Source organism: Magnolia sinica, chromosome 5 (genome assembly GCF_029962835.1).
Source record: "Magnolia sinica isolate HGM2019 chromosome 5, MsV1, whole genome shotgun sequence".
In the NCBI taxonomy this organism is placed as follows: Eukaryota; Viridiplantae; Streptophyta; class Magnoliopsida; order Magnoliales; family Magnoliaceae; genus Magnolia; species Magnolia sinica.
This window is the reverse complement of record NC_080577.1, coordinates 106,740,022-106,758,182: the sequence shown is the minus strand read 5'-3', so window position 1 is coordinate 106,758,182 and position 18,161 is coordinate 106,740,022. Positions and strand designations below refer to the sequence as shown.

The 18,161-nt window shown below is 42.0% G+C and overlaps 1 protein-coding gene across 4 annotated transcripts in view; it reads left to right on the top strand.

The window, feature by feature from the left end:
• The first annotated feature begins 980 nt into the window (after window positions 1-980).
• LOC131246598 (E3 ubiquitin-protein ligase At3g02290-like) overlaps window positions 981-18,161 on the top strand; it is a 37,334-nt gene continuing 20,153 nt past the window's right edge. For all 4 annotated transcript variants that reach the window (XM_058246866.1, XM_058246869.1, XM_058246867.1 and 1 more), the window contains exon 1: window positions 981-1,209. The gene's annotated coding sequence lies outside the window, so the exon portion shown is untranslated. The remainder of the gene's footprint in view (window positions 1,210-18,161) is intronic.

Sequence of the window (18,161 nt, the reverse complement as noted above, 5' to 3'; positions counted from 1 at the left end):
CCTCTTTTTTGCCTTCTACTAATTTGGAATGTATTGTCTTTCCAACTGTTTATTTATTGGCCATTTATTAAAAGAATCAGGATTTCTTTTCCCATTAGGATCATTGAAAGTGGGGTCAATGAATTGACGGTTTGGATCACTTATCAATGGGCCCCATTTGTGTGCAACCTTTGGTCTTTGCATAACACATAATCAAAACGAATGATCTAGTTTCATGCGTAGTCGATGGCATCCATGTTACCTACGTGGACCGTCCATTTGGTCCATTCCAATGTTACTCTGCTCGCAGCAGATGGATGCTGGCAAGCATATCTGATTGGACATTTCTTCAATGAAAGATCTAGTCCTTCCATTTTCTCATGCAGCTACACGGTTGTAAAGACAGCTATGATTCCACATACATGTAACTGTGTGGTTGTGAACGTCGCCGTACAGTTTTCGAACGGCCCAGGACACAACTACTGCCCATGGCTACTGATCGTGCCCACTCTGATGTTCGTGTTATATCGTCTCCATCCATCAATTTCGCCAGCTCATTTTATGACATAACTCCAAGCATGAAGGACTTCCACAATTAAAGTCGTCAACACCGAACTAAAAAGTGGGGATGAAAGCATGCACCGTTAAAACTTTTCTGTGGCCCACCGTGATAGTTACATGCCATCCAACCCGTTCATAAGGTGATTATCACCTGTATGCATGTAAAACATAAATAACCGCCAGATCAGCTTCTTCGGCTCCCAGCAAGGTTTCAACGGTGGGTGTTTCCATCATCACCGCTCTTCTTTTCGGTGTGGCCCACTTGAAATTTTGATATCTATCATCTTTAAAACGAGCTGGAGAAACAGATGGGCCGTCTGGATATAACACAAACATCATGGTGGGCCCCACAGAGCCTGTGATTAGTCGTGTCCCTTGCGTACAACGCACCATGCGCAGTGTAGCGTTATCCTCCGTACTCTTATAAAAAAATTCCTACACAAGCAGAAGCTGTCCGAAACGCTAAAAGCCGACACAGCGACGCTCCACCAAATCCCTCTCTCTTCCCATTTTCTTCTCTTCCAATGTCTTTTCCCCACCATCTTCCCGAAATGCCCACAAACCCTACCCTTTTCTACTCCACCAGACTCTCGTTTTCTTCTGTTCCCTGCAAAAGACCCTCATTTACTTCTCTCCTTCTCCGATCATTCAGCCGATTCTCTTCTCCAGGTGCTTTTCAATCGCTGGATCTCTCTTCTCTCTCAATTTCTGTGGTTTTCACGTATTTTTTGGTCAATTACAGAGCTAGAATCCTAGATTTCTAGTTTCTTTTATGGTTTTGATCCAGACCGTCCATCTGCTGTATCTGTTTTTGTTGAGCAATCGCGGTTTTTTCAGCGTTTTATGCTCCTAGGTTAGATGATGTTGCAAGTGGTTAGATTATGTTGCTAAGATTTTGGTGGATTGCTGTGTATAGATAAATGGTAGTTTTTTTAAAATCTCTACTGCCCGTGGACTATATTACTGCTCTTGCAAAATTGTCGTCTCTTCTAGGGTTTTTATTCCTAGGGTTTGGTAATGCAGTAAATGGTAGATTTCTGTTGTCTACGTGGAGATTATGATGCATTGCAATGTATACACCCTAGGTGTTTTATGATCTTCACCGTACGTCTGCTGCATGAATTTTTGTTGTGAAATCGCTGTCTTTTCTAGGTTTTTATATTCCCATGGTTTAGGCGATGCTTTAAATGGAAGGTTTCAGTTATTTTCATGGAAATTGTGGTCGATTGCTGTGTATAAATCCCATATTTCTTGTTTTTAAAGCTCAACCATCCATATGCCATTGGTTGCTTATATTCCCCATTGTTTTCGGCCAGAAATACATCTCTTTCAACGAGTATATGTCAGGCAAGGTGATGTTGTAGACGGTGGGTTTCTGTTGCTTTCATGCATAAATCATGAATTTAATTTTTTTGATCTGCCCATTTCTCCTGCCTACACAGAAATGCTCTTATGGGAACCGATTCTCACGGGAACTTCGTGTGAACTTTTGACATGTGATGTGGGCACAAAATCTGGACGGTCCACTAGATGAGTCACCTCATGAAACCCCCTGGGCCAACTTTTTGGCCTGATCCAAAAATGTGGTGGGCCATAGAAAAGTTAAAACCCCCAGGCCTTGATTTGCCTCTCACTTTACTATGGCCCACCAGATTTTTGGCTCGGGCCAAAAAGTTAGCTTAGGGGGATTCATGAGGTGACACATTTAGTGGACACTGTAGATTTTGTGCCCACATCATGTGTCAAAAGTTCTCGCGAATTTGCCGTGAGAACCGGTCCCGGGTTAGCATTTCTATTTGCCTATATTGTAAAAATATGAAGTCATGTTTCTTCAGTGTTTTATATGGTCAGTTATTCTTATTATTATTTTTTATGGTGCAAATGGTAAAATTTTGTTGGTCTCATATAGTCTACACTCTACAGTGGAATTCTCTAAATAAACACTACATTGTAAAAATATGAATTCATGTTTCTTCAGTGTTTTATATGGTCAGTTAATTTTTTTTTTTTTTTTTTTAAATTTTTTAAATTTTTTTATGGTGCAAATGGTAAATTTTTGTTGGTCTCATAGACTCTACAGAATTCTCTGCATAAACCCCAGGTTATTTGTTGAGGATTGAAATTGCATCTTTTTCTATGGTACGTATTTTTGAGCTCAGATTATGTTTTGTGCAGTAGTTTTCTTTTCCTTATCTCGTCTATTCATAAGTGGTATCCATCATTTTGTTTGAACCCGAATTCACATGTTCTCTATTATGATTTTGATTCTATGAATGGTTGTTGAAATAACTATTGTTGGATTAAACTTATGAGCAATCCCATGAAACTTTGAGAGAGAGTGATTGAGCAAAGATTATGGCATGAATATATCAGAAAATCAATTTGGTTCTATGCAAGGGAGCTTTACAACTAAAGCTATTTTCCTACTTAGATAATTGATGGAGAAATATAGAGAGGATATTGACCTAGAGAAAGCTTATGATATGGTCCGTAGAGAGTTAATCTGGTGGTGTTGGGAAAGAAATGAGTTTCAAGAGGATATATTGACATGGTTAAGGATATGCGTGAGGGATTGTAACAAATGTGGGGATCACTAGTGGGGAGGCAAGTGAGTTCCCAATTACCGTACGCTTGCACTGAGGATTGACATTGAACCGTTACTCTTTCACATTGGTTATGGACGAGTTAACAAGGCATTTGCAAGAAGAGATCCCGTGGTGTATGTTGTATGCAGATGAGATAGTTTTGATTGATAAGATGAGGGAGGGAGTAAATGCAAAGCTAGATTACAAAGAGGTGCTTAAGAATCTAAAGGATTTAAATTTAGCCGGACTAAAACAAAATATATGGACTTCAATTTTAGTAACAATAGGAGTGGAAATGAGGAATTAGTTAAAATTGTTGGCCAAGAAGTTTTCCAAAATAACCACCTTTGATATCTTGGGTTGATAATTTTATTTTATTTTTTTTATTTTATTTTTTGAAGGATAAGGAAGATTTCATTAAAAGGAGAATAAGGAAGATTTCATTAAAAGGAGAAGAAAAACAAAACAAAAGGAGAGGGGGCGCTAAGAAAGCGAACCACCTAGACTCCTAAGAAGAAAACATTACAACCCTTAAGAGAATCAACATTAACAAGCCAATCTATGATCAAATGTTTAGCTCTTTGAACAAGAAATTCGCTCGACTTAGATTCATTTTTGAAAATTCTTCTGTTTGTTTCTTCCCAAACTGTCCACCAGGTAGCCAGGAGGGCTAGTCTCCAAATAGGACTCCTTTGTTTACCTAGGCTGACACCATGCCACGCCATTAGTAATTGGGCTGAGGAGAAGAGAAAGGTCCAATTGATGCCGAAAGGGCCCAAGATATGAGGCTAGATATGATGGATGAAGGGACAGTGGATAAACAAATGATCTACCGTCTCTTCGTTCGCCATGCAACAAGGGCAGATATTCAGAAGGATCCTGCCCTTTTTCCTCATAACTTAGAGGAAGATCACTGCCAGAAAGCTGGTTTTATATCATCGGTTGTAAAGATGATGTTAACCTCAAACAGGTTTATCTCAATCCTCTCCCTGATCCTCTCGGTGACGAGACCACCAAGCTCCTCGAACAACGCAATCTCCCCCTTCAGTCGGTCACGTTGGGCCAAATTCGTTAGATTTCGCTCCATGCAGTTCAGAAATTATGCAACCAGCATAAATTTCTGAAACGTGCAGAAAAGATGAACACCTGTCTCGGTACAGCTTGTGAGAAGCCATACCTCTCCATCAAATGCAAAGATAAAAAGTCTTGTGACTGCCAAACATGGAGCGGGTGGAACCTTTCAAGGAAGTTGCACAGATTCTTGTTGGTTTGAGTCATCTGGTTGGCATGGATGGGAGCTTGGTCAAACTTGGAGGACAGTGCATACTCACAAATGGAGTTTGGCTATTTGTGGATAAGCTGTTTGAATTTAGCTGAAATGGAACCCTGGTTTTTCTGGAAAAATTGGTAGGGATTTGAGACAGGAGTTTGAGTAGCTGGGATCTTACTATCATCAACATATTCTGCTTTATATATATATAAAAATCATATTTACTACCACCTACCACTGTAAGAGGCAAGAGGAAGAGATCGGGTAGAAGAAGAAGACGAAAACGACGATTGAGCCAAAGACATGTTGAAAGAGAGAGCGGGATGTATGGTCAGGATAAAGCAACCTCAGGAGACAGGATGAGTCACGGTGTGTCGCATAGTTTGGTACAATTCGTATTCCTTTTATTAAGAACGTATTGGCTATAAAGGGTGTGACATCAACGCCTACCACAGGCTAAACGGTCGGAACTCATCATGTTGTCTTGATAGCCAGAAATGAATTCTATATCCAACTTTTTCAATAGGTGCTGTCAAACCAAGTATTCTGATAAATAAGATCGCACGAAGCGCAACTGTAGAGCATACTAATCTTGACGACTGTAATTATCTACTAATAAAAGGATATAGACTGTGAGCACCGAATATCACCAGACACTCCTATAGGTAGTCCTGTCCATCGCATACATCCCATACCGGAACTTTAGAAAGCCATGGCTTTGATACCAGTTAAACGCGTAGGTAAAAACATGAGCAAACCAGACCCTAAACCCTAAACCCTAGAACACCGTTTCTACAACCTCTATTAAGAAACCTTAATATGCGAAAACTCTAATTAGAATCGTAATATGTACTGAAGCAATAGGTAAAGAAGACAACGTGTTACTATAGCATGGCTACTATAGACGTGATACTGTAGCAGAAGTACTGTAGCATGGGTACTGTAGCACGATGGAAGTATTGACAACCAAAATGAAAGTATTAAGCCTTTATAGTAACACACAAACATAAAAAATAACAGAGCATGACGAGGACGCAAAAACTAAAACCTATTACTGTTATAACTGTTGGCGTATACATGACAAAGATGGGAGTTGATGCGGGCGTAGATAAACAGAACGAGAAAAATGTGTAACAAAAACAATATCAGTGATTAACAAAAAACGGAAAATATTATATGGAAATAATTTGCTAACATGAAGACGAAATTTGAAACATACTTTTTTCTTTAAAAGCATAAAGGAAAATACTAGAACTTTATTTACAACACTCAGACAACTCTTACAAGCTTGTCATTCTTTTTTCTTCTTTTACAACGTATTCCAACCTCTGTCAAACAAAGAGAACTACATAGCTATTTATAAATGGAGAATTGCTGCTGTAGCAGATGTGATGGAGTTCCTCAATTCGTAAAATCTTATCATCTCAGGACGGCTGAATGCTTATCACTTCTTAGCAGGTGTACAGAGGGCACGTGTTCTTCGAGCAGATGCTGGAGCAAGACACGTATGTCCTTGAGAGCAGTGAAGAGAGACACCTGTTGGGACACGTAAGTGAAGAGAGACACTTATTGGGACACATATGTTCTTAATTACAGATATGAGGGACACGTAGCCTGGTAGGTGACATTGGTACTGTGGAGACAGCCTGAAGTAGCCTGGAGAGACTGGCAGAGAGGTAGAGTGTAGTAAAGATGGAATTGATGATGGCATGAGAGAGCTTCTTTACGGTGCAGGAATTATGACAGGTACTATTCCTGATGTGGACTTCTCATAACTTATCATGAGATGCATTGATGAGTATCTCTCGTAGAACATAACTAAGCATCATTGTCAGAGGAGGTTTCACGATCACTGGGAGAAGGAGCCATGAGGAGTTCCATGTTCCGTTCAATATACGCAATGAAATGGTCCAGGCAGAGATCACTGTTGGCGGTGGTGATCAGATTCAGCTAGATGGAACTTGGAATATTTGCAATTAGAACATCATTCAGTTCACACATTTGGCGTTTGAACAGGTGGAATACACCATCGTAATAGTGCCAATGGTGCGCCAAATTGAAATGTTTGTAGCCACGGATCACCACACGGTCTGAGACAAAGGGAACGTAGTAGTACGTATCATCATTGGTGGAGATGAGATCCCTGGGATTCCTAAACGTGAGCTCAACAAATTCACTGTGATGATGGAGCTGTGTTCAGGGTTTAGGGTTTAGGGACAGGTGTCTCTCTTCACTTACGTGTCCCAACAAGTGTCTCTCTTCACTGCTCTCAAGGACATATGTGCCTTCCTTCAGCGTTTGCCCGAAGAACGCGTGTCCTTTGTACACCTGCTAAGAAGTGATAAACATTCAGCCGTCCCATGATGATAAGATTTTGCGAATTGAATAACTCCTTCGCATTCGCTACAACAACAATTTTCCATCTATTAGTTCTCTTTGTTTGACAGAGGTTGGAATACGTTGTAAAAGAAGAAAAAAGAGTGACAGGCTTGTAAGAGTTGTTTGAGTGTTGTAAATAAAATTATAGTATTTTCCTTTATGCTTTTGAGAAAAAAAGTGTGTTTCAAATTTTGTCTTCGTGTTAGCAAATTATTTCCATATAATATTTTCTTTTTTTGTTAATCACTGATATTATTTTTGTTACTCATTTTTCTTGTTCTATTTATCTACGCCCGCATCAACTCCCATCTTTGCCATGCATACGCCATCAGTTATAGCAGTAATAGGTTTTAGTTTTTGCGTCCTTATCATGCTTTGTTATTTTTTATGTTTGTGTTTTACTAAAAAGGCTTAATATTTTCATTTTGGTTATCAATACTTCCATCGTACTACAGTAACTCTAATACAGTAATCATGCTACAGTAACACGTTGTCTTCTTTGCCTCTTACTTCAGTACATATTACGATTCTGATTAGGGTTTTCCGCATATTAGGATTTCTCAATAGAGGTTTGAAAATGGTGTTCTAAGGTTTAGGATCTGGTTTGCCCACATTTTTACCTGCATGTTTAACTGGTATCAGAGCTTAGGGATGCACGCGATGGACAAGACTACCTTCAGGAGTGTCTGGTGATTTGGTGCTCACAGAGTCTATTTCTTTTTATTAGTAGATAGCTACAGTCGCCATGATTAGTATGCTCTACAGTTGCGCTTCATGCGATCTTCTGTATCAGAATACTTGGTTTGACAGTACCTATTGAAAAAGTTGGATATAGAATTCCTTTCTGGCTATCAAGACAACGTTGTTGAGTTCCGACCATTTAGCCTGTGGTAGGCATTGAGGTTACCCCCTTTGTAGCCAATACGTTCTTGATAAAAGGAATACAAATTGTACCAAACTATGCGATACACCGTGACTTATCCTGTCTCTTGAGGTTGCATTATCCTGACCATACGTCTTGCTCTCTCTTTCAAAATGTCTTTGGCTCGATCATCGTTTTCGTTTTCTTCTTCTACTCGGTCTCTTCCTCTTGCCTCTTGCCTCTTGCAGTGGTAGTAGATATGATTTTTTATATGAAGTAGAATATGCTGATGATGGTAAGATCCCAGCTACTCAAACTCCTGTCTTAAATCCCTACCAGTTTTTCCAGAAAAACCGTGGTTCCGTTTCAGCTAAATTCAAACAGCTTGTCCACAAACAGCCAAACTCCATTCGTGAGTATGCACTGTCATCCAAGTTTGACCAAGCTCCCATCCGTGCCAACCAGCTTGAAGAATTTGTGGCTCTTCAGCTGCTAAAAGAAAATTTTCCTGTTTGGAAAGCGCAAGGGTACACCAACTTGCACTTTGGTGTTGTCCGCTTTGCGATCACTTTTCATTACAGGAAAGGTCTTCCCCAAGCTTGCAAACTCTCTCTGCTGGATACACGATTCAAGCAGTACTAACATGCAGTTATCAGCACACTCCAGACCATACTGAACCAGGGTACGGTGTTTGTTACCCTGTACCCCAATTTCAATATCCCGTTTAGTGATACACACCTCTTCACGGCTCTCCAGGCCCATGTTCAGCTTTCTGGTGCTAAATTTCAAGAGGGTGCTATGGCGGCTACTCTTCACTACCAGGTTGCCTTCCGAGTGCAGAATCATTCCATCGACTTGCAGCTTCCAGGGCTTGTGTCACGATAAGATGCCCTGTTGATCTCTGTTGACTAGAACGAGGTTCCTAAGTGTACGTTTGTCCCGCGACAACTTACACATGAACAGCTAAAGGAGATTCTTCCTTCTTATTGGGTCACCAATTACGAACGTCGGGTCAAGGCCTCCCATGTCATTTCTAATGATGCTGCCATATTCGTGCGCCGTAAGGACAAGTTCGTGGAAACTAGATTTGAGACCAGCTCCCAAGCCAAGCCTATTTTCTCCACGCCTCCCCCTGAGATTAATTGCTTCTCGGCCGCTCTTCCGGTCTTTGGTCAGATAATCGACGACAAGTATGTTGCAGAGCCCGCTCCCCACCGGGCCAGATCTGAGGGGTAAACGTTATACTGAATGGCGCTGCTGCAACAATTTACATATTGGTTGGGATGCATGCTCGTGTGATGATTGTTTTGATGACGAGTATGAGGACAAACCCAAAAAATCCAGGTCCTTCCAGGCACAGCTTCAACGCAGATATGAAGCAGGAGATCCCGAAGTTGGACTCCTTGGCGAACCCTCTGGCAAGTTCGACTATTTTGTCCTCTACCCCAAAAGGAAGCCATTAACTGTTCCTCCTCCCCCTTGTAAACCTTCACCACCTAAGCCAAAACCCTCACCGCCAAAGCCACCTCTTATGCCATACTACCAAAAAGCCTTGGCCCATCTCAAGTGTTCCCAATCCCTTCCTCAAAATCTTCATCCAGTCTTCCCTTCACCCATGGTGTGCGCATATGAACCAGTAGCTGATCCATAGTTTCCTGACACCGATGACTTTGACCACCCAGTAGAACGAACTCGTTACGTCTGGAAGATCAAAGACCCTCCTGGTCTTCATTTCGATGGCACTCCCAAACGCGTTTCTGTCGCCGAAGTAGCTCTCAATTGGCAAGCTGAGAATGTTGCCCAACAAAATTGTGCCTTGCAAAAAATTTTGTACAACTCGCAACAGTTAGCTGCCTCTGTTCAAAAGCAAAGTCCGGTCATCCCTCTCCTTGAAGCCCGCATTGCCGCAGTTTAGAAGGAATTGTATGAAATTGCTACTACAATCTGCGATTCCAATCTCCTCTTACAGAAGGAAAAGGAAAGAAAGTTCCTAAAAGATCAGCTTCACTCTATCCAACAGCCACCGCGTCCTGCTTCTATTTACCCTCCAGATAATCCTTTATCCCCCCAGCCTAAGCCGTATCACATACCTTCTCCGCCACTGTTACCATGGATCCCCTCTCCCTCACCAAGTGTCCCATGGGCCACAACACCCACTTTACCTCCCTATACACCGCCTTAGCCTCACCAGCCCTCACCTACTCAGCCCACATCCCAATCCTGTCGACCTACTCCACTAAAACCACAACTAGCCTCACAACCTTCCATACCCTCTTCATCTAAAGGCAAGCAACGCCTTGATGATGATCATCCATTTACCTATGACTTAATGGCCTCTTCGCTCCCTTCCTCCGAGCATCTCCCACCTGAGCCATTAAACCCCATTGCCTCTTTCTTAAGGGCCTGTGCATTGATTCCACCTTTGCCAGATGAGTCGGAACTGTCCGACGATGTCGATTGCGACATCCCCGATTTGTCGATGCAACAACCGCCAGGTGCTCCTGCCGTGACACTGCAGACTCAGGCTCCTCCTCCTGAACCTTAGGTAGATGAGGCAGCCAGCGATATTGATGAAGACAGGCCTCCTCCGCAGCACATTCCAAGAATGGTCATTCTTGAGAATGACACCAAGAAGCTTTTCACCCTCGACGACATTCCTCCACATGAATGGCAACAACGCTTGATGGATATTTATGCATGGATGAAAGCAGAGATGCTTACTCCAGGTGCTACTGCTCCACATGAATGGCAACAACACATTCCAAGAATGGTCATTCTTGAGAATGACACCAAGAAGCTTTTCACCCTCGATGACATTCCTCCACATGAATGGCAACAACGCTTGATGGATATTTATGCCCGGATGAAAGCAGAAATGCATACTCCAGGTGCTACAGGTTGCCGCACTTGTGAAAAGGTCGTTGCCAGATTCAGCGGTACATTACGAGAATGGTGGAATATCCTTGGTGAATATCATTAACTCCAGTTCTTGCAAGAAAATAGCATTGAAGCCTTCATTGGTTTCATCTACATCGAGTTTATTGGCGATTCGGCGTCTTATACAAGCACTGCACGAGAAGAATACTTACAGATGAAAGTCTGCTCCTTCGAGAAAGCTGATTTGGATAGACACTATGCAAAGATGACAAAGCGGTTTTATATCATTGGTGTTAAAGATGATGTTAACCTCAAACAGGTCTATCTCAATTCTCTCCTCGATCCTCTCGGTGATGAGACCACCAAGCTCCTCGAACAGCGCAATCTCCTGCTTCGGTAAGTCAAGTTGGGCCAAATTCATCAGACGTCGCTCCATGCAGTTCAGAAATTATGCAACCGGCATAAATTTCTGAAACGTGCAGAAAAGATGAACACCCGTCTCGGTACAGCTTGTGAGAAGCCATACCTCTTCATCAAATGCAAAGAAAAAAGGTCTTGTGACTGCTCTTTCAAGAAGAAACACCATTTCCGCAAGAACGCTACTCCAAAGATGATGAGTCACGATCACGTCGTAAATTCAAGAAAAAGCGTATATGGCGATTTCTTAAGAAGAAACCCTTTCAACGTAAGACTACTGACCGGTGTTACATCTGCAACAAAAAAAAGGGCACTTTTCCAAACAGTGTCCCAAGCGCCATTGTCCAAAATATGCCAAGATGATTGAAAAGGCATTTGCTCTTCTTTCTCACAAAGATGATGACCTCGAGTCCCTCACTTTTCCAAATAGTGTCCCAAGCGCCATCGTCCAAAATATGCCAAGATGATCGAAAAGACATTTGCTCTTCTTTCTCACAAAGATGATGACCTCGAGTCCCTCTACTCTCTCTGTGACGAGTATGACCCATCAACTGTCCTGGCTATACGGCATAACTCTGAAGAAGTAGCGAGTCATTCTGAACACCTCTCTGATTCTGATAATGATTCCTCTGATGACGATGAACAAAGCGCTCCTGAAGAAGTTGACAGCATTTCCAAAGCTGTCATGCTCCCTTCCATTACTTCAGTTAGTCCGACTCCACTCAACCGAGTTGAACTATACTGTCGCCAATCTTCCTCTCCAATCCCCGTCATTGCTCTTGCTGATCCTGGTGCGGCCATCTCCATTCTCAATCTGTCTATCCTCCTTGATTCCTCTTGGTCTCCCCTCTCTCAATTCTTCTAAGCAGCCAATGGCAAAGTCTTTCATGTCAACAACATTTCCTCATCCTTTGTCCATAAAGCTTTTCCCTAACCTCACCATCTCCCATTCCTTTCTTGGCTCCTCTCTGTCAGGAAAAGACCTGATCCTTGGGTTTGACATTCTCCATAAGATCAAAGGTCTTCAGTGGTTACCAAATGACCTTCAATATAAATCCTCCTTTTTACCTTGGTCCCAGATTCCAAATCTCCATTTGACACAACCCATCCTCAACATCAAAAACCTCCTTGTTGAACAATGTTGTGCCTCTTCCCATTCTGAGTTTGCTAAAAAACATCCTTCTCCCCTTTGGACTCGCCCTGAGTTTTTTGTGAATCTCCCGTTCAAGCAGCAAGTGGTAGTTACTCCGACAAAAGTAAGTCATCAAGGGATGTATCCAGATCATCTAAAACTTGCAAATGATGAACTTGCTGGCCTTCTAGCTGAAGGTCTCATGGAGCCCACTGATTCACCTTGGGCTTGCAAAGCTTTTTATGTGAACAAGCACGCTGAGCAAGTTCGCGGTAAACTTCGCCTTGTCATCAACTACAAACCATTAAACAAATATCTTCAGGATGACAAGTTTCCATTGCCACATCGTGCCTCTTTATTTCAACGCTTGATAGATGCAAATCTGTTTTCCAAGTTTGATTTAAAGGCAGGATTTTGGCAACTGCGTATCAACTCAGCTGATCGACACAAAACAACGTTCACTGTCCCAAATGCACACTATGAATGGACAGTAATGCCTTTTGGATTGAAAACCGCCCCATCTCTTTTTCAAAAAGCGATGGTTCGAATCTTTCAACCCATTCTTGACCATTGCTTGGTCTACATTGATGATCTTTTGCTCTACTCCCCTGATGAGAAGACTCACAGTGATCTTGTCCAGCGCTTTCATGTGATCTGTGTAGAACACGACATCATGCTCTCTGAAAGAAAGATGCAGTGGCTTAAGCCAGCATTGATTTTCTCGGCATGGAAAATAGAAATGGACGTTACTCTCCTCAGCCGCACATTGCCGAACATCTTCTCCAATTTCCAGACGTTTTGATGACAACAAAGCAAATCCAATAGTTCATCGGCATTGTAACTTATGTATCTGATTTCATTCTGCATGTGAGTTCATATTGCAACGTCCTCACCTCATTGCTCAAGAAAGAAGCTCCTCTGTGGAATGATACTCATACAGATGCTGTCAGAGCCCTCAAGAAGATTATCCCTAATCTTCCTGCACTGCAAATTTTGAGCGCGAATGCAGTCCGTATCCTCCAGACAGATGCCAGTGACACTCAATGGGGTGATGTTCTTCTTCAAGACATTAATGACACTCGACAAGTTTGTGGGTATCGTAGTGGTCAGTTCAAGCCCTCAGAGCAACATTACCACTCCACTTACAAAGAATTCTGGCAGTTAAATACGACATTTCCAAGTTCCAGTTCCATCTACTTGGTCACCATTTTTTGGTCGAGATGGACACGTCAGCATTCCCGCGAGTGCTCAACTTCAAGCAGAAGATGATCCCTTAACCTCAACTGCTACGCTGGTCTAATTGGTTTTCCCGATGGAGTTTTACAGTAAAAAAGATCAAAGGAAAGGATAACATCCTTGCAGACTTCCTGTCTCGCCTTCCTTGTCAAACCCCTCCAAAAGCCATATCCCTAGCCATCTATGAACTCTCCATTCCCAACCTCTTTCCCCTTGAAAGAATTGCAACTCTTCCTCCTGAAATCTAGTCCATCATCATCCGTTCCATGTATATTGCAAACAGGCCAATCCACAATCTCAAAACCTTCCTTGAGATCCATCTGTTTCGAAATGCTCCTGTTTTTCGCCATATTCCACATCCTCATTTACCCATTCCTAACCCCTATATCCTTTCGAGATCTATATTACTTGCCCAATGAAGCCTTTTGCTTCCTGTAATATCTTGTGCAAAGTTGGACAATCATGTTCATCTTCAATGTGGCTTCACTCCATGCGTATCTTGCTCGCATCCAGTGGGATAGATCTACCGATGCCAACCAGATGACTCAAACCAAGAAGAATCTGTGCAACTTCCTTGAAAGGTTCCACCTGCTCCATGTTTGGCAGTCGCAGCTCCATCATCATAGTGAATTTGTTGAGCTCACATTCAGGAATCCCAGGGATCTCATCTCCGCCATTGATGATACGTACTACTACATTCCCTTTGTCTCAGACCGTGTGGTGATCCGTGGCTATAGACATTTCAATTTGGCGCACCATTGGCACTATTACGATGGTGTATTCCACCTGTTCAAATGCCAAATGTGTGAACTGAATGATGTTCTAATTGCAAATATTCCCAGTTCCATCTGGCTAAATCCGATCACCACAGCCAACAGTGATCTCTGCTTGGACCATTTCATCACGTATGTTGAACGGAACATGGAACTCCTCATGGCTCCTTCTCCCAGTGATAGTGAAACCTCCTCTGACAGTGATGCTTAGTTATATTCTACGAGAGATACTCATCAATGCATCTCATGACAAGTTATGAGAAGTCAACATCAGGAATAGTACCTGTCATAATTCCTGCACTGTAAAGAAGCTCTCGCATGCCATCATCAATTCCATCTTTATTACACTCTACCTCTCTGCCAGTTTCTCCAGGTTACTTGAGGCTGTCCCCACAATACCAATGTCACCTACTAGGCTGTGTGTCCCTCATCTTTGTAATTAAGGACATACGTGTCCCAACAGGAGTTTGAGTAGCTGAGATCTTACTATCATCAGCATATTCTACTTCATATAAAAAAATTCAAGCACTCTAGTTGAAATATTTTGAATAATCTGAATTCTGCTTGAGATAAGATCAGGAGATGGCGTTCCTTCTTCCGCTTTCATATCGATAGATTGCAGCTCTGATAGTAAGGCTTCCATTTCCTTTAACCTTGTATCCGATTCTTTTTCTCTCCACTGTTTAATATTCTCCTTCAGAAGCTTCAGCTTGAAGCTTAACTTATATCCAACATATCCTTCAACCTCAAATTCTGCCCACCAATTTTGTATAAGTTGCGAGAATCCTTGAATCTTTGTCCCGGAAATTTCAAATCTGAATTGTTTAGGACCCCAACTTTGATTATCAGCTGAGAGGATGAGAGGAGAATGGTCTGAAGTGGTTCTCGGGAGGGCCGATTGAGAGACAAAAGGAAATACATCAGCCCATTCAGCAGAAATGAGGAATCTGTCCAGTCTAGCTAAGGTCATCTTTATTCTCCCATTCGTCCATGTGAATCTAGCACCTAAAAGGGGGAGGTCCACCGGCTCTTGATCGTTGATCTAGGAGGAGAAAGTCCTCATTGCAGGAGTGACGTTGCTAGCGTGGGATTTATCTTCGACATATCTAGTGATATTGTAGTCTCCACAAACACACCAAGGGCCATTGAACCTGCATCTAGAGGCATTGAGCTCTGCCTAGAAATTGACTCGGCTAATATCAGCAGTAGGACCATAAACAGAAGTAATGTGACAGAGAAAATTGAGAGAATAATTTTTTAGGATAATCGAAATGGAGAACTCCCTTGTCCAGCTCGATTCCAGGGACCATATAGAAGAATTCTAAGCCACAAGAATTCCTCCCGCACTACCTTTGGCGTCCAGCGAAGCCCATTTAACATCTTGGATGTTCCATAGAGAATCCATCAGCTGATTGGATAATTCATGAGAGTGGAGAGATTTATAAGGAGGTTGCCCATAAAATTCAAGGTGGGTGGAAATGGAGGAGTTTTATGTGATTGTCGTGTACCTCACAAACTGAAAGAGAAATTTTATAGGATAGCTATAAGACCAGCCATGCTTTATGGGATGGATTGTTGGACAGTTAAGAAAAATTTTATTTTTAAGATGAGCGCAACTGAATTGATGACATTGAGAGGGATGAGTGGCAAGACGAGGAAGGATAAAATTAGAAATGAATGCATACGAGGGAATTTAAGAGTAGCACCAATCTGTGATAAGATGAGGGAAAGTAGAGTTAGATGGTTTGGTCTTATACAAATGAGACCAAGAATTGTGCTAGTTAAAAGGAGTGTGTTGGTACAAGTTAAAGGCTTTAGAATGGCAAGGAGAAGGCTCAAAAGGATGTTGCCTGTGGGTGGAGGTAAGAAGAAAAGACTTGATGATTTATGGTCTAATTGAAGTTATGGCCCTTGATAGAGTGGAATGGTGGAACATGATTCATGTAGCCAATCTTAATTAGCTGGGACAAAGCTTAGATGATGATGATGAATTGATGGGGACATCACGCGCACACGCACGCCCCCTACGCACGTACGCAAGGAGGAGGAGGGCCCCACTATCGATCTGGATCGATGACGACGTCCAGGGAGGGCTTCCTAGTTAGAGGATTGTGTTTTGGTTCATTGGAGTGGACCCGATAGTCATGTGAATCCCACCATGGGTTCTCATGATCGTGGCCCACTATTTTAATTAATCTAGTACTTTGGGTTTTGCTTATTATTGTTATTAGGAGTATCATGGACGGTTTAGATTGCTTTGATTAGTTGTTATTTTTTATTATTTTGTCGCCAAGTAATAGGTTGTGCACATGGCGCGAGTTTTGGGGTATAGAGTTTTATAGACACCTCTTGTAGTCTATTTAATTCATTAAAGATTAATAAAATTTCTGTATTTTTCTGCTCCTTTCCGAGTTATGAAAACCTAATTGAGTGCGAAGCCTTCCCTTCTTCGAAGGGCTAACTACCGTGGTTCGAAGCCACAACTATCCCGATTCGCCCCCACATTCTTCCATCCATATTTCTCCTCCTATAATCATCTACGCTTCAAATCCATCTTCTATTGCAACCATTTTTTTCTCTATAGTAGATTTCCAGAATCTAGCCCTGCAAGAGGGCTGAAACTTCGGCAGAGCACCACACACAAACTGTGCATCAGATCGAGCTGATATTTGGGGGTTTTGGAGTCTACCCTTGACCGACCAGGGCCAAGATGGCCTTTTTCTGAATAGTGGGCCACACGCACGTGCGGCTGGGCCATTGCTGCAGTCCACACGTGCGGTACTTCTTTGCTTCGTCTCTCTCCTCTCTTTCACTCCTCTTTCACCCAAAATTCCTAAACCTAACCCTAAATTATTCAAATCCCCAATCTTCTGCCCTTTCTTCAACCTTAGGGTTCCTCGAGTTGAAATTTCTGAATCCCTTGGATTGGGGGAATTATTTCTGTGTGTGTGGATGAATTTACCCTCATTTGATTCTTGTTTGGTTTATAATTTTGATTGATCTGACCCTAGTATGTATAGGCTTGGATCCGCATAAAATTCCCCTTGATTGAGTGTTTGAACTTTTGTGTGGGATGTGGAATTTTGTGTAATTGTTTCTGAACTAGTGTGATCTAAAGCTTGAAAATCTTGCACATCATATTTGAATTTCATGTCCTGCATCATGAATGGTTGGTTAAGGATAGGGTTCAGATGTTGCTTTGTGTTTTGTGGTTAGATTTTATAAGATGTTTGCCAGCCCACGTCTGCCGCTTAAACATGCATCTCTACATGTGGACACATGCCAATCCGGCATGTTTCTAGGATATTTGACACATGTATCCAGTGGGGTGCTATGTAGACCATCTATCAAAAGATTTAGGCCGGCAGCTGGTTGACAATTTGGTATGCTGTGGCTGTGCAAAAGGAATGGCAACCTTATATTTTTTATACCATTCATTTTTTTTCAACTTTTCACACACACACACACACACACACACACACACACCGATCACCTACTCATGTTTTTGGGGCTATTTTTGAAAATATTATCAAGATGGCATTGCTGTCTTTTGTGCCCTTGAAAGCCAAACCCTATGGTTCTTCCTGCTTGTAGTCATCCCGCACGGCATATTTATCATCACCTAGTCATTCTCGTGCTAGTTAATTTTGCATCATATAGGTTGGGCTTAATTCGCATAGATCAATTAAATTCGATGTGTCCACTGATGATATTGCAACAAGCCATGCGCATAGGTTTGGTTGATGACATGGAGGGATTTGGCTTGGCAATTCCTTGTCAATGTCATCAGAAATGTGTTTGTAACTAGTGATGTAGTTGCACAGTGCATCAAGCAGGTTATCATAATGCTAGATGACTGCTTAAGCAATGTTGGCTAGTTTTCGACCAATTTGAGAGATGTGTTCACATCAGTACATACGTCATCGTGGAAGCTTTGAGGTTAAAAAAGTGAGTCCAATAAGGAGCAATACGTAGGTGCTCCTGGGATTTTCCAAAAGAGAAGTTGTATATCCTATGTGGCTAGAAGGGATCATCAAGTTAATCCCCATTTTGAAGAATGATCACTAAGAAATGTCACTATTACAATCGG